Source organism: Lissotriton helveticus, chromosome 4_1 (assembly GCF_964261635.1).
Source record: "Lissotriton helveticus chromosome 4_1, aLisHel1.1, whole genome shotgun sequence".
Taxonomy (NCBI): Eukaryota; Metazoa; Chordata; class Amphibia; order Caudata; family Salamandridae; genus Lissotriton; species Lissotriton helveticus.
Window position 1 is genome coordinate 367,749,606 of NC_136063.1, and position 15,972 is coordinate 367,765,577.

The following is a 15,972-nucleotide window of genomic DNA, read 5'->3' on the forward strand; positions in this document are numbered from 1 at the left end:
GATAGTTCAAACCACCGATCCTTTCCTTTGCCCTTTTAACGGAACTTTGGACTGCCTCCCCCTCTTTTACATTTTCTAGAGAAAACAAAACATTAACCACTACATTAGCATAGCAGTTGACACCAGAACTGTTTTCAAATTGAAAACCAACAACATCTTCAACAGAATCCTTTTTGTTTCTGCTGTGACCCTGCTACAGCACAGGCATTGTCCCCAGCAGTAATTCTGCAATGCCGGTAAAAATAGCTGTGGTGCCTACTGGACTCACTCACCCCCGCGGCGCCCCACGCCGTTATTTGCTGGGCGGCAACTTACTAGACATCACTTTCGTGCCATCTAGATTTCAGCGCGTTCTGCTGCCTTGGAACTATTCGCACAACAGACTGCTACTGACGACCCACCCCCAGGCAACATCTTCTGAATTTTCATAATTTGAAAGAACTAATAACAGGTCCTCATCAGGAATTTCCTCTTCAATCATCTCATCAGGAATTTCCTCATGAAAAGTCTGCAATGATGATTCTTGTAACTCTATGGTCTCCAAACATTCGATAAATTCGCCATCAAGAGATTGATCAAAAAAATCATTCAAGTCATCTCCTCCTTGTGAGAATATTTCATTGTTGGTGCTGTCAATTTCAATAAATGTAGTGGATAATTCAAAAGAAATTGCCACGGTCTCTTCGTTGTTTAAATGTTTTTACTGTTTTTGTTTTGTTGTATATATTTATATGTTATTAAAGTTTTATATTCCTACTACTTTGTTGGAGTGCTATATATTTTTAATGTGACACATAATTGTAAAAACTTTGATGTACAAAGAGTCATTCCTAGAATCTTCCGCTTCAGGCTCGGTCCCCTCCCCAATCACAATACAGGATGGTTTTCAGATAGTAGGAACACGTGTGGTGTGACGGATCTCATCGGGTGTGGGCCTTGATCTACTATAACTCGTTTGAAGAGGGGTGATTCTTTACAGCTGGAGCCATAAACTACATCTGCAGGGCTAGCTGATAGTCTGGACAATCGGACACAGAGGAAGAGGAGTGTCAGAGGGTGCGGTAGTGAATAGGGCGAAAGGGAGGTGTTGGGCGGGCACAGAGTGTGATTTTCAGGGAAGAGCAGCGCAGATGGGGGGAGGTTTATTGCCGATGCATAAGACAGAGAGCGGGGGTGACCAGTGCCTGGGGAAGATGCTTGCGAGGGTGGGGAGCCATGCTCCGAATCGACAGCGTGCAGAGAGTGGGTCTGCTCAAGGCATCTAAAATGGCTGCCGTGCACGACAAAAGTGTGGCATTTCAAAAAAGGCAAGATGGCGCAGACATTGTTTTTCAACACTTCCTCATTTCCTTCCAATCGAACGTTAACAGACGTTGGTGCATATTACCAAAGTTAAGCGATATTTATCGCTAACGATGCTTACCAACGAATTTTTTTACCGCTAAGCATCGTCTGAAATTATCGAAGATAAACCTTGCTATTACCAAGGTTTATCGCAAATGCGATAATAAACGGCCGCAATGCATGAATATCGCTAAAAAGTCAGCGATATTCATGCATTACCGAGCTAATGCTCTTAGCCATGTTATCCACCTCCCATTGGATAACATGGCTAAGAACTGCTCAGGGCAGGTGTTACTTTTTGGAGATATTCAAGCTTAGCGCGAATATCTCCAAAAGTTGGTAATAGGAGATAGATATCTTGCATGTTGTAATGCAAATTATTGTGGTATATGGAACTCATACCATAATCTCTCAGGAAAGCAGAAACTGATCCTTTTGGGACCGCCTAAAAAGACCTAGGGGGTGAGGGGTACTCTACTTTGCTCCCTTTTCACGTTCCGAACTATTTTATTTTACTCTCTTCTGTAATTACACAAAATCGCAGCAATAAGATGCATCGGAGACACACAGTGAGAGAAAGGAGGCCGGAGATGAAGAAGAGATGTCAAATAAACATTGGAGATAATATAGTGGCAGAAGGGAAGTAAATATGAGTAAACTTACCATGTAACATAAAAATGTTGCACTCTATACTATAAGTCTCATTTTATACTACAATCACTTCGCTACAAACTCATAAATTAAAAATAAAAATGAATAATGTCTCAAACAATTTTTGATTTCTAAATATAAATTTATTCTTCAGAATTTTCTAAATTTGAAAGAACTAGTACCATGTCCTCATCAGCAATTTCCTCATGAAAAGTCTGCAATGATAATTCTTCTAACTCTATGGCCTCCAAACATTCGATAAATTCGCCATCAACAGATTGATCAAAAAAATCATTCAAGTCATCTCCTCCTTGTGACAATATTTCATTATTGGTGCTGTCAATTTCAATCAATGTAGTGGAATCATTCAAGTCATCTCCTCCTTGTGACAATATTTCATTATTGGTGCTCTCCATTTCAATCAATGTAGTGGAATCATTCAAGTCATCTCCTTGTGACAATATTTCATTATTGGTGCTGTCCATTTCAATCAATCTAATGGAATCATACAAGTCATCTCCTCCTTGTGACAATATTTCATTATTGGTGCTCTCAATTTCAATCAATGTAGTCGACAATTCAAAAGAAATTGCCACGGTCTCTTCATTGTGAGCCATTTTATTTTGAAATTGCTTGCTGTAAATTGCAGAAAAAAATAATCACTTTCATTTATCGTTTTTAGTAATACATAATATAAAACTAACTTTATCAAGTATTTAGTATAACAGAAGGACTGCAAAAAAAAAACAGAAAACATTTTTCAAATTATCTTCAAGTGTACAACATAGTTCCCCTTACAAAGAAATTGCCACGGTCTCTTCATTGTGAGCCATTTATTTTGAAATTGCTTGCTGTAAATTGCAGAAAAAAATAATCACTTTCATTTATCGTTTTTAGTAATACATAATATAAAACTAACTTTATCAAGTATTTAGTATAACAGAAGGACTGCAAATAAATAACAGAAAACATTTTTCAAATTATCTTCAAGTGTACAACATAGTTCCCCTTACAAATTAACAACTCACCTTTTTAAAAGTAGGAGAAGTGTTAGTACTGTGTAAATCAAACACCAGAAATTCACCACCAACAATTCCTCACAAATGTACCTCAGACAGTAGTATCACAAAATGGCTGTGGTTTCCTCTCATTTGACATATATACATAACCAAATAACTTTCATCACACACAAATACAAAACCAAAGTAACATTTTAATTGGTTCTAAATTTCAACACTTTCAAATGTGTTTTCCCCATGCAATTTTCCATAGGACATTTACATACGTCTACAGCCTGAATGGCTGAACGGAATTACACCAAACTTGGCAAAATGGTACATCAAACCTAAGAGGTCAGGAAGAATCTACTATACCCCCTTATGGTCATTTCCCCCTTCGCTTTGGCCTCCTCTTGTCTCTCAATCCTACCGAGAGACAAGATGGCGGCCGCTACGGACTGTTTGGAATGTTGACAGACGCCGGAGAACCAATCAGCTTCGCAAAGCTCCGTAACACGAAAAGTACTCGAAGCGGAGCGCTGTTACAGATATATATCTTTTTTTGAACGTTAATTTCTCAAAATCCACTGGAGCACATATATTGAGACCTAGCAAAGGCACATCGGGCTACCAGTCCCTAATATTTTGCCAAGTTTCGTGCAAATCCATTCAGCCGTTCGATTATTATTATTATTTTTTTTTTTTGCCCCGCGGGGCCCTTTTAAAACCTCCACATCAAACCTAGGGGGTCAGCGAGGATCTACTATGCCCCCTTATGGTCATTTGCCCCTTCGCTTTGGCCTCCTCTTGTCTCTCGATCCTACCGAGAGACAAGATGGCGGCCGCTACGGACTGTTTGGAATGTTTACAGACGCCGGAGAACCAATCAGCTTCGCTTCACAAAGCTCCGTTGCGCGAAAAGTCCGCGAACCGGAGCGCTCACCGGTCCGCTGTTACAGATATATATCTTTTTTTGAACGTTAATTTCTCAAAATCCACTGAAGCACATATATTGAGACCTACAAAAGGCACATCGGGCTACCAGTCCCTACAATTTTGCCAAGTTTCGTGCAAATCCATTCAGCCGTTCGGGCTAAAAGTGAGGCCAACCGCCCTATGGAAAACTCAATGTTAAAAACACGTTTTGGGACCCCCTTTTTTCTCGGCCCCCCCTTGACGAACCCCCCCCAAATTTTCAGGGGCTGCTCAGAAACAAAATGTGCCATTTTCCTGAAAATTTCAGCCAATTCCGTCCACAAACGCCAAAGTTATTAGACATAGAATTTTCAAAAATCCCATAGAGAAAAAATCCTAACTATATATACCTACTGGCGACCGCCAGTAGGTAATATATATATTCACTGAAAAAACCATAGGTTATAGACCATATATAGTTAGGAATTTGCATTTACAAAACCTTGAAAATTCACTGAAAAAACCATAGGTTAGAGACCATATATAGTTAGCTGGACATTTTATTGACATAAAACCAATGAAATTCCATATATAGTTAGTTGCACTAACTATATATCGCGCACCCGCAATCCACTGCTGATGATGTCACATATTACATCATTCATGACATGGTCAGTGACATCACTGATGACATCACTGATGACATCTCAAATGATATCACTGATGACATCACTGATGACATCTCAAATGACATCACTGATGACATCATGACACACCAATACCAGTTACTACATACGCACTCACTGATTCCTACGTCTACACACACATTCACTCATTCACCCATACAATCACTCATACATACAGTCACTCATTATTACAACACTATCATATGCACTCATACACCTATGCAGACACTCACACACTGCCACTCATCCATGGAGTTACTCACACACCTAGTCAGTCCTGTAAAGAATCATCAATCACACTTCCATTTCCTCATCTATACAGTTAAACACACAACACCATACTTCAGTGACATCACTGATGATATCACTGATGACATCTCAAATGACATCACTGATGACATCTCAAATGACATCACTGATGACATCACTGATGACATCTCAAATGACATCACTGATGACATCATCTAGTGTCTGTGTGTTTTTGTAAAGTTTAAATATGTTTTACATATTGAAGAATGAGTGGATGTATGGAAGACTGAGTTTGTTGTTGGCTGGCTGGGAGGTGTGTGACTCTGTGCATATCAATGTGTACTTGTATCAGTGATTGTATAAGAGAGTAAGTATGTGTTAGTATATGTGTGAAAAGTATGGTGTTCTGTGTTTAACTGTATAGATGAGGAAATCGAAGTGTGATTGATTCTTCACAGGACCGACTAGGTGTATGAGTGCATATGATAGTGTTGTAATAATGAGTGACTGTATGTATGAGTGATTGTATGGGTGAATGAGTGAATGTGTGTGTAGACGTAGGAATCAGTGAGTGCGTATGTAGTAACTGGTATTGGTGTGTCATGATGTCATCAGTGATGTCATTTGAGATGTCATCAGTGATGTCATTTGAGATGTCATCAGTGATATCATCAGTGATGTCACTGAAGTATGGTGTTGTGTGTTTAACTGTATAGATGAGGAAATGGAAGTGTGATTGATGATTCTTTACAGGACTGACTAGGTGTGTGAGTAACTCCATGGATGAGTGGCAGTGTGTGAGTGTCTGCATAGGTGTATGAGTGCATATGATAGTGTTGTAATAATGAGTGACTGTATGTATGAGTGATTGTATGGGTGAATGAGTGAATGTGTGTGTAGACGTAGGAATCAGTGAGTGCGTATGTAGTAACTGGTATTGGTGTGTCATGATGTCATCAGTGATGTCATTTGAGATGTCATCAGTGATGTCATCAGTGATATCATTTGAGATGTCATCAGTGATGTCATCAGTGATGTCACTGACCATGTCATGAATGATGTAATATGTGACATCATCAGCAGTGGATTGCGGGTGCGCGATATATAGTTAGTGCAACTAACTATATATGGAATTTCATTGGTTTTATGTCAATAAAATGTCCAGCTAACTATATATGGTCTCTAACCTATGGTTTTTTCAGTGAATTTTCAAGGTTTTGTAAATGCAAATTCCTAACTATATATGGTCTATAACCTATGGTTTTTTCAGTGAATTTCATTGGTTTTTTAAAAGCTAATATCTATAGCTGTAAAATATATTCTTTATTACGTGACGTATCATGTAGCCACGTGAGACGCCTCATGACGCGTCGCATAACCGTGACGTATCGGCTCTGCAGCGCAAACAAAACCCGTAACGTAAGCGTGCCGGAGCACGCTTACAGATATATATATTTTTTTAACCTTAATTAGACAAAATCCACACGTGCACATATCTTGAGGCCTTGCAAAGGCACATCAAACAAACAGTCCCTACAATTTTGCCAAGTTTGCTGGAAATCTATTCCCTTAATTTTTTTTTTACTGTTTCTCTTGGTTTTCCCCTTGTTACGCTTATCGGGACGCTACCCGGTACGCGAACCGGACGCTCCAAAAACACAAGATGGCGGACTCCCGTTACGCTGCCGGTTAGCTGCCCGGTTCGCGTACCGGGAAGCGCCTCTACCGCGAAAAATCGCGGGGGACTTTAATATCCCCCTCATCAATCCTAGGGGGTCAGGAGTGGTCTACCTTGCCCCCTTTCCTTCATTTCCCCCTTCGTTTTTCACCACAACTTGTCTCTCGATCGTACCGAGAGACAAGATGGCGGCCGCTCCGGACTGTTTAGAATGTTGACAGACACCGGAGAGCCAATCAGCTTCGCTTCGTGAAGTTCCGTTACGCATCAGGTACGAGAACCGGGGCGCTAACCGGAGCGCTGTCACAGATATATATATTTTTTTAAACGTTAATTTCTCAAAATCCACTGGAGCACATATATTGAGACATAGCAAAGGCACGTCGGGCAAACCATATCTACAATTTTGCCAAGTTTCATGTAAATCTATTCAGCCGTTCGAGCTAAAAGTGAGTCCAACCGCCCTATGGAAAAATGAATGGGAAAAACGTGTTTTGGGACCCCCCTTTTTTCTCGGCCCCCCCTTGACGAAACCCCCCCAAATTTGCAGGGGCTGCTCAGAAACAACATGTGCCATTTTCCTGTAACTTTCAGCCAATTCCGTCAACAAACGCCAAAGTTATTAGACATAGAATTTTCAGAAATCCCATAGAGAAAAAATCCTAACTATATATACCCACTGGCTATCGCCAGTAGGTAATATACATATATAAATATATATAATCTGCATATCTATATAAATATAAATGCATGCATACATATACATATATGCATACATATGCATGTTATTTACATGAAAGTTTTAAAAACACTAATAAAAGCAAAGCTAAAAAGCCACCTCATTACAAACAGAATGGCTTTAACTTAAACGAGGGCGAGATCTATTGCATTTTCAATGCTTGTTTACTTTGGTTCTATCAAGAAGGCATTCAGATGTGTCACATATTTGCCATAAATTCTGAATGTTAGCACTCTAGTTGCTCATTAGATCACTGTAGTAAAGCTAGTTCTCACCAGGGAAGTCTGCTGCTAATCATGGTTTGCAGCCATTTTCCCGCATTTTTTATCCCGCAGACTTTCAGTCCGCATACCATTATCCCGCAAGGTCATTGACCTCGCATACCATTATCCCGCATTTTTTCAAAACGCATGTGCATTTATCGCGCATGCCTTTACAAAGAATTATGTTTTAAAGGCATGTATGGTAAATGCATTTGCGTTGTGAAAACCACGATGACGAGAGAGGTAAGTGGGTTTGTGTTAATTTTTTCGTGGGTTAGTGATTGTGTAGTGTAGTGTAGTGTTGTGTAGTGTAGTGTTGTGTTAGTGTAGTGTAGAGTTGTGGTGGTTGTTTAGTGTAGGGTCATGCTGGGGGTAGTGTTTTAGGGTTTAGGGTTGTGTTGTAGTGTTTGCGTAGTGTAGGGTCATGCTGGGGGTAGTGTTTTAGGGTTTAGGGTAGTGTTGTAGTGTTTGCGTAGTGTAGGGTCATGCTGGGGGTAGTGTTTTAGGGTTTAGGGTTGTGTTGTAGTGTTTGCGTAGTGTAGGGTCATGCTGGGGCTAGTGTTTTAGGGTTTAGGGTAGTGTTGTAGTGTTTGCGTAGTGTAGGGTCATGCTGGGCGTAGTGTTTTAGGGTTTAGGATAGTGTTGTAGTGTTTGCGTAGTGTAGGGTCATGCTGGGGGTAGTGTTTTAGGGTTTTGGGTAGTGTTGTAGTGTTTGCATAGTGTAGGGTCATGCTGGGGTGTAGTGTTTCGGGTTTTAGGTAGTGTTGTAGTGTTTGCGTAGTGTAGGGTCATGCTGGGGGTAGTGTTTTAGGGTTTTGGGTAGTGTTGTAGTGTTTGCGTAGTGTAGGGTCATGCTGGGGTGTAGTGTTTTAGGGTTTTGGGTAGTGTTGTAGTGTTTGCGTAGTGTAGGGTCATGCTGGGGTGTAGTGTTTTAGGGTTTTGGGTAGTGTTGTAGTGTTTGCGTAGTGTAGGGTCATGCTGGGGGTAGTGTTTTAGGGTTTTGGGTAGTGTTGTAATGTTTGTGTAGTGTAGGGTCATGCTGGGGGTAGTGTTTTAGGGTTTTGGGTAGTGTTGTAGTGTTTGCGTAGTGTAGGGTCATGCTGGGGGGTAGTGTTTTAGGGTTTTGGGTAGTGTTGTAGTGTTTGCGTAGTGTAGGGTCATGCTGGGGGTAGTGTTTTAGGGTTTTGGGTAGTGTTGTAGTGTTTGCGTAGTGTAGGGTCATGCTGGGGGTAGTGTTTTAGGGTTTAGGGTTGTGTTGTAGTGTTTGCGTAGTGTAGGGTCATGCTGGGGCTAGTGTTTTAGGGTTTAGGGTAGTGTTGTAGTGTTTGCGTAGTGTAGGGTCATGCTGGGGGTAGTGTTTTAGGGTTTAGGGTAGTGTTGTAGTGTTTGCGTAGTGTAGGGTCATGCTGGGGGTAGTGTTTTAGGGTTTAGGGTTGTGTTGTAGTGTTTGCGTAGTGTAGGGTAATGCTGGGGGTAGTGTTTTAGGGTTTAGGGTAGTGTTGTAGTGTTTGCGTAGTGTAGGGTCATGCTGGGGGTAGTGTTTTAGGGTTTAGGGTTGTGTTGTAGTGTTTGCGTACTGTAGGGTCATGCTGGGGCTAGTATTTTAGGGTTTAGGGTAGTGTTGTAGTGTTTGCGTAGTGTAGAGTCATGCTGGGCGTAGTGTTTTAGGGTTTAGGACAGTGTTGTAGTGTTTGCGTAGTGTAGGGTCATGCTGGGGGTAGTGTTTTAGGGTTTTGGGTAGTGTTGTAGTGTTTGCGTAGTGTAGGGTCATGCTGGGGTGTAGTGTTTTAGGGTTTAGGGTAGTGTTGTAGTGTTTGCGTAGTGTAGGGTCATGCTGGGGGTAGTGTTTTAGGGTTTTGGGTAGTGTTGTAGTGTTTGCGTAGTGTAGGGTCATGCTGGGGGTAGTGTTTTAGGGTTTTGGGTAGTGTTGTAGTGTTTGCGTAGTGTAGGGTCATGCTGGGGGGTAGTGTTTTAGGGTTTTGGGTAGTGTTGTAGTGTTTGCGTAGTCTAGGGTCATGCTGGGGGTAGTGTTTTAGGGTTTTGGGTAGTGTTGTAGTGTTTGCGTAGTGTAGGGTCATGCTGGGGGTAGTGTTTTAGGGTTTAGGGTAGTGTTGTAGTGTTTGCGTAGTGTAGGGTCATGCTGGGGGTAGTGTTTTAGGGTTTAGGGTAGTGTTGTAGTGTTTGCGTAGTGTAGGGTCATGCTGGGGTGTAGTGTTTTAGGGTTTTGGGTAGTGTTGTAGTGTTTGCGTAGTGTAGGGTCATGCTGGGGGTAGTGTTTTAGGGTTTAGGGAAGTGTTGTAGTGTTTGCGTAGTGTAGGGTCATGCTGGGGTGTAGTGTTTTAGGGTTTTGGGTAGTGTTGTAGTGTTTGCGTAGTGTAGGGTCATGCTGGGGGTAGTGTTTTAGGGTTTAGGGTAGTGTTGTAGTGTTTGCGTAGTGTAGGGTCATGCTGGGGGTAGTGTTTTAGGGTTTAGGGTTGTGTTGTAGTGTTTGCGTAGTGTAGGGTCATGCTGGGGGTAGTGTTTTAGGGTTTAGGGTTGTGTTGTAGTGTTTGTGTAGTGTAGGGTCATGCTGGGGGTAGTGTTTTAGGGTTTAGGGTAGTGTTGTAGTGTTGCGTAGTGTAGGGTCATGCTGGGGGTAGTGTTTTAGGGTTTAGGGTAGTGTTGTAGTGTTTGCGTAGTGTAGGGTCATGCTGGGGTGTAGTGTTTTAGGGTTTTGGGTAGTGTTGTAGTGTTTGTGTAGTGTAGGGTCATGCTGGGGGTAGTGTTTTAGGGTTTAGGGAAGTGTTGTAGTGTTTGCGTAGTGTAGGGTCATGCTGGGGTGTAGTGTTTTAGGGTTTTGGGTAGTGTTGTAGTGTTTGCGTAGTGTAGGGTCATGCTGGGGGTAGTGTTTTAGGGTTTAGGGTAGTGTTGTAGTGTTTGCGTAGTGTAGGGTCATGCTGGGGGTAGTGTTTTAGGGTTTAGGGTTGTGTTGTAGTGTTTGCGTAGTGTAGGGTCATGCTGGGGGTAGTGTTTTAGGGTTTAGGGTTGTGTTGTAGTGTTTGCGTAGTGTAGGGTCATGCTGGGGGTAGTGTTTTAGGGTTTAGGGTAGTGTTGTAGTGTTTGCGTAGTGTAGGGTCATGCTGGGGTGTAGTGTTTTAGGGTTTAGGGTTGTGTTGTAGTGTTTGCGTAGTGTAGGGTCATGCTGGGGGTAGTGTTTTAGGGTTTAGGGTAGTGTTGTAGTGTTTGCGTAGTGTAGGGTCATGCTGGGGGTAGTGTTTTAGGGTTTAGGGTAGTGTTGTACTGTTTGTGTAGTGAAGGGTCATGCTGGGGGTAGTGTTTTAGGGTTTAGGGTAGTTTAGTTGTTTAGTGTATGCTAAAGGCATATTCGTTCTAAAAGTTTTCGTTATTTTAATTTGCGGCCTAAAAGTACATGCAGGATTTTTTTTGCGGACTGATGGTATGCGGGATTTCGTCATATATTCGCTAATCATACTTTCTATGGCAAAATGAACCCCCTCATTTTGTTCCTTTTTAAATTAAATGTTTTAAGAGTTACCACTTTATTCCAATCAAGATGGCTTCAGGTGTGCCATACCTTTGTAATAAGTAGGACTGTTAGCACTCTAGTTGTTCTTTAGAACACTCTGGGACATTCTGTCATTGGGCTATAGTTGGGCTACATCTGGCTGATATTTGGGCTACATTTGTTTTTTTTTGTCTCTGGTGGCCATCTTTGGGCTACATTGGGCTACATTGGGCTACATTTGGGCTCCAACATATATGTAGCCCAATGTAGCCCAATATATATTTTTCAAAGTTAATTTTCGTAAAAACCACTGGAGCCTATATCTTGAGACATAGCAAAGGCACATCGGGCTACCAGTCCCTACAATTTTGCCAAGTTTGGTGTAAATCCATTCAGCCGTTCAGGCTAAAAGTGAGGCCAACCGCCCTATGGAAAATTGCATGGGAAAAACACGTTTTGGGACCCCCCTTTTTTCTCGGCCCCCCCTTGACGAAACCCCCCCAAATTTTCAGGGGCTGCTCAGAAACAAAATGTTCCATTTTCCTGAAAATTTCAGCCAATTCTGTCTTCAAACGCCAAAGTTATTCGACATAGAATTTTCAAAAAAAAATCCTAACTATATATACCTACTGGCTATCGCCAGTAGGTAATATATATATATATATATATATATATATATATATATATATATATATATATATATATATATATATATATATATATATATCCGACTGGCGGTTGCCAGTAGGTAGTTATAGTTAGAACCTAGTTTCCAAAGGAAAAGCATTTTTTGATTTGCTTTGGCATCGTTTGACGAATCTTCGCAAAATTCTCCAAAACAAAAGTCTATCCAGGTCACCTACTACACTGAAAGTTTGGGGTTGATTCGCCTAGCGGGGGCTGAGAAAAGAGGGGGGTCCCAAAAAGTGTCTTCTCCATGTTAATTTCTATTGGAAACTTTAGCCAAGGCTACAGCCCGAACTGCTGAATGGAATTACAATTAATTTTGGAAAAAGGTAGCGCTTGGTTCAGAAAGCAACCTTTTTTTTAAATAGTGTAAATCCGTTCAGTAGTTGCAGAAAAAAATCAAAAAATACGCGTAAAAAAATCAATTTCCCATAGGAAACTTTAGGCAAGGCTACAGCTCGAACTGCTGAACGGAATTACACCAAATTTGGCAAAAAAAGTACTGCTTGGTTCAGAAAGCGACCTTTTAAAAAAATGGTGTAAATCTGTTCAGTAGTTGCTGAGAAATTCAACAAATAAAAATATCGATATCTAGAGGCGCGGTGGGTCCGCGGACCCTCCCGACCACGAGCTTTATTCTAATTGGCTGTCAACACTCCAAACCAGGAAGTGGTGGCAGCCATCTTGTGACTCAGTAGAACCGAGTAACAAGAAAACAGTGGAACAAGCACAAAAAACAAGAAAAGGGGGCATGGTAGAAACACCCTTACCCCTTAGGCCTGCTCAGGGGGTCCCACAAGAATTTATTTTTAAAATGAAGCGCGGGCTCCTGCGATTCATTCAATTGAGGCCCCGGGTGGGCCAGGTCCTGGGGGCATTTTCAGAAAATATATGCGGGGGCCCGCTGGGGCCCCTGCAGCCCTGGGGACCCCCACCCCCTGGGCTTGGTTAAAATGAAATGATGTGCGGGAGGGCACTCGGTCCTCCCACAGCCCAGGGGAGGCAGAGAAAATAAATGATTACAAGCCAGGCTGTGCCTGGCAGCTCTGTCACCCGCGGCAGGTCTGCCCACAGCACTATGCTTTTGTACTGTGCCTTGCAGGCCTGCTGTCTCACAGTGAGCGCACGTCCCTGAAGACTTGGAGGCCTTCTAAAGACAAAAATAAAAAATGGACTCGGATGTTAAAATGTAATAAATACATCTCAAATCTTTTAAATAGAGCATGGGCTTTAGACTTTAGTTTAAATCACTTGGAGACCCCGAGCGTAGCTATTAAACTGTAATAGCTTCCTGAGATCTGCTCAAAATAGCAAAATCAATGGCATTTGCCATGCCAGTGATGCTGTAAAGCACATCATCTCTCCAAGTAGTCATTTTAAAATATGGCTAAATGGCCATTGTGAGTTTAAAGTAGGGAGACATCGTCTGTGGTTAAGGGTTCAATTGCACGCTTTCTGATAACATGGACAAATCCAAAACACGGATATTTTTGCATTTAAAGCACTATTTATCAAAATCTCATCAACATATATTCAACACGGAGATCCGGGTTGCAAGTATAATCTCTACTATAGAAATTGGAGAGCTTTGATGCATTTGTAATAATTTTAAGAACTAAATAAACATAATACACTTGTGAATAGTTAGGTCCTTCAAAGACTTTACATTTGGAGTTTCGTTCTTATACGTATGTTGCACTATGTTAACGGCAATCCTCTCACAAAGTATCGCTAAAAACTTGCAGTTCAATAACCAGCTTTCATCTCCACACAACATGTAGGTAAGCCCCAGACAGACCTTAGAACCCTCGCCCCCTTACATGTAACCAGCAATAGTGTATGTGGGTCGCAAGAAAACTTTTGAAGAGAAAGTTGTTACTTAGCAAAGTGTTAAACAAGGTAACACAGTATAGTTCTCACTTTAAAACACGTGCGCATGGCCTACAAACGTCTAGCGCCACTTCCATCTTTAGGCACTTTGCGGCGTGTCTTTTGAGCAGTACTGAGTAGTTGAATGCATTTTGGCGTACAGATTGTGGTCATCTTTTTTCCTGGGCCATTGCCTGTCGGGATGCAGAGAAAGGGCTCTGCAGCGCAATTCCTATATTAAGATTTCTGCTGTTATTTTCAGTTTACAATTTTTATTTTTATTTTACAGGCCAAACTTGTTTTTTGTTCTGTTCTCCAAATGCCCATTTAAAGCACACCAGAAAGACCCAGAAACGGAAGGGAGCCTCGGACAGCCGCCGAGTTAAAGGCTGCGGCTGATTTAAGCAGGCCGCATTTGCGAGGCAGACTCTAGGCATTATACATAAGCCCTTAACCTTGGCCTGCGGCTTCTATGCGGTATAATGTGATAATGCCCCGATTACTTACCGGTAATCTTCATTACTCTGAGTTAGTCGTCCTCGCCACATGACTAACAAAGTGAGCTTCAGCTCCACACCAGAACCCTCCAAAGCAGAAAAGTCAGCCTCCCATGCCTCCCATCCCATCGCAATATGGCCGACCCATACACTCCATGGCCACTATAAGAGGCAGGCCGGCCCAACCCCAAAGCCTGAAACTACCAAGCCCAAACATGAAGCCGATACCCAGACAGGGAGGGAGGGATGGGAACTCATGTGGTGAGGAAGACTAACTCGGAGTAATGAAGATTACCGGTAAGTAATCTAGGCATTACCTCCTCATTAGTCTTCCTTGCCACATGACTAACAAAGTGAGCACACATACCAAAGCCAAGAAGCTTCATGGGAACTCACAAGAAACCAAAAGGCCAGAAGGGGACGCCCAAGAAAGAGGGCAAAGACCAGCACGAGTGGAAGGACCACCCAGGAGAGAGACAACCACGAGCAGAAAGAACCAGCCCGGGACGAAAAGACACCGGGAAGCCGAAAACCCGGACCCCAGAGACACAAAGTGCAACCAGGAAAACCACCCCAAGCAAAAGCCGAAGGAAGACAGAGAAAGGCACTAGACCAGACCACTCGGAGCCAAGGCAACAGCAACCAGGGCCCGGAACAGAAAAGTGGCAGCCAGACCAAACACACCAGGACTGCCTAACGTGCAGCCCAAAAGCGAGAGGGGAGCAAGAGTCCAGAGAGATGAACCAAATGAACAGAGGGCAGCACACACACCACAGCAACCCAACAAAAAAGCCACAGGAGAACGAGAGACGCAGTCCGACAAACACAGCAATACTGCAAGGGCGACCATCACCCACGAGAGAGTCGAACAAGAGGAACGGGGGAGCGGCACCAGACGTAATCCAATTGACTGGCCAGAGCCGCATGAACGGAAAGGGGTACAGAAGAGAAACAGAGGAGGATATACCCCAGTCACACAAAGAACCCCCTGGAAGGGACCGCGACACCAAGCAGAGAACCCAGACAGGCACAAGGCAAACCGGACCCAAGAAGGCGTTGGAAACGACACCGGACCAGAGGGAACCCAACCGGCCGACAGAGAAAAGCTGAAAACCCACTGCCCTGCCAATGTCTGGAAGGAAGGGAGATGTGGTGCAGAGTTCTGAGACCACCCCGCAGAGGGACCAAGCAAACCCTTCCGGGAATGTACCACAAGAAGGAAGCGAACCAACAAAGCGAGCACCCAGGCAGCCTTACAGACACCCAGCCAACAACCAGGCCCTGCCTAGCCTGACATCGAAGAACCGACTAGAACAGGTGCGCACAGGGAGGAAAAAAACCACAGGCAGAAACACACCAAAGGCGAGAGGGACAGAAGGGCAGGACGAAAACGAGCCCGAGCCACCACAAGACTCCCAGGGAGCCACCAGAGCCAACAGGTCCTGGGACCCCAAAACCTGGGACAAAATACGAGGACACAATCCACACCGGAAGCACAGGGCCCCGCCAGGAAGGTGAGAACCGGGAGTCCCAGCACCCCCGGACACCAAAAAGCACAGCCGGAAACAAAAACCAGCAAGGGAAAAAGAAAGCAGGGGCAGGCCCAAGTCAACCACTGCAAAAACCTTGGCCAGGCCAAACAAGCCCAGAATCCCTGGAAGAAAAAGGATCCCAGGAAAGCGCAAAGACGGGAGTCCGGACCAGAAGGCCGAAGAGCCAACGGAAACCCAAAGGAAGCCGACAGTACCAGACGGACCCAGGAGAACCCCCAACCAGGCACCAAAGAGGCCCGACCCACAAAACACCGAATGAGAGCCCATGAGAACAAGGGCATACAGGGCTAGAACGGTCCAGGCAAGGACAGCACCAATGTGCAAAAAGCCAACGGGGC

The 15,972-nt window shown here is 43.3% G+C and overlaps 1 protein-coding gene across 1 annotated transcript in view; it reads right to left on the reverse strand.

The window, feature by feature from the left end:
* Positions 1 to 15,972, reverse strand: part of TRHR (thyrotropin releasing hormone receptor) — a 743,391-nt gene that overhangs the window by 354,779 nt on the left and 372,640 nt on the right. The gene's annotated exons all lie outside the window — the stretch shown is intronic.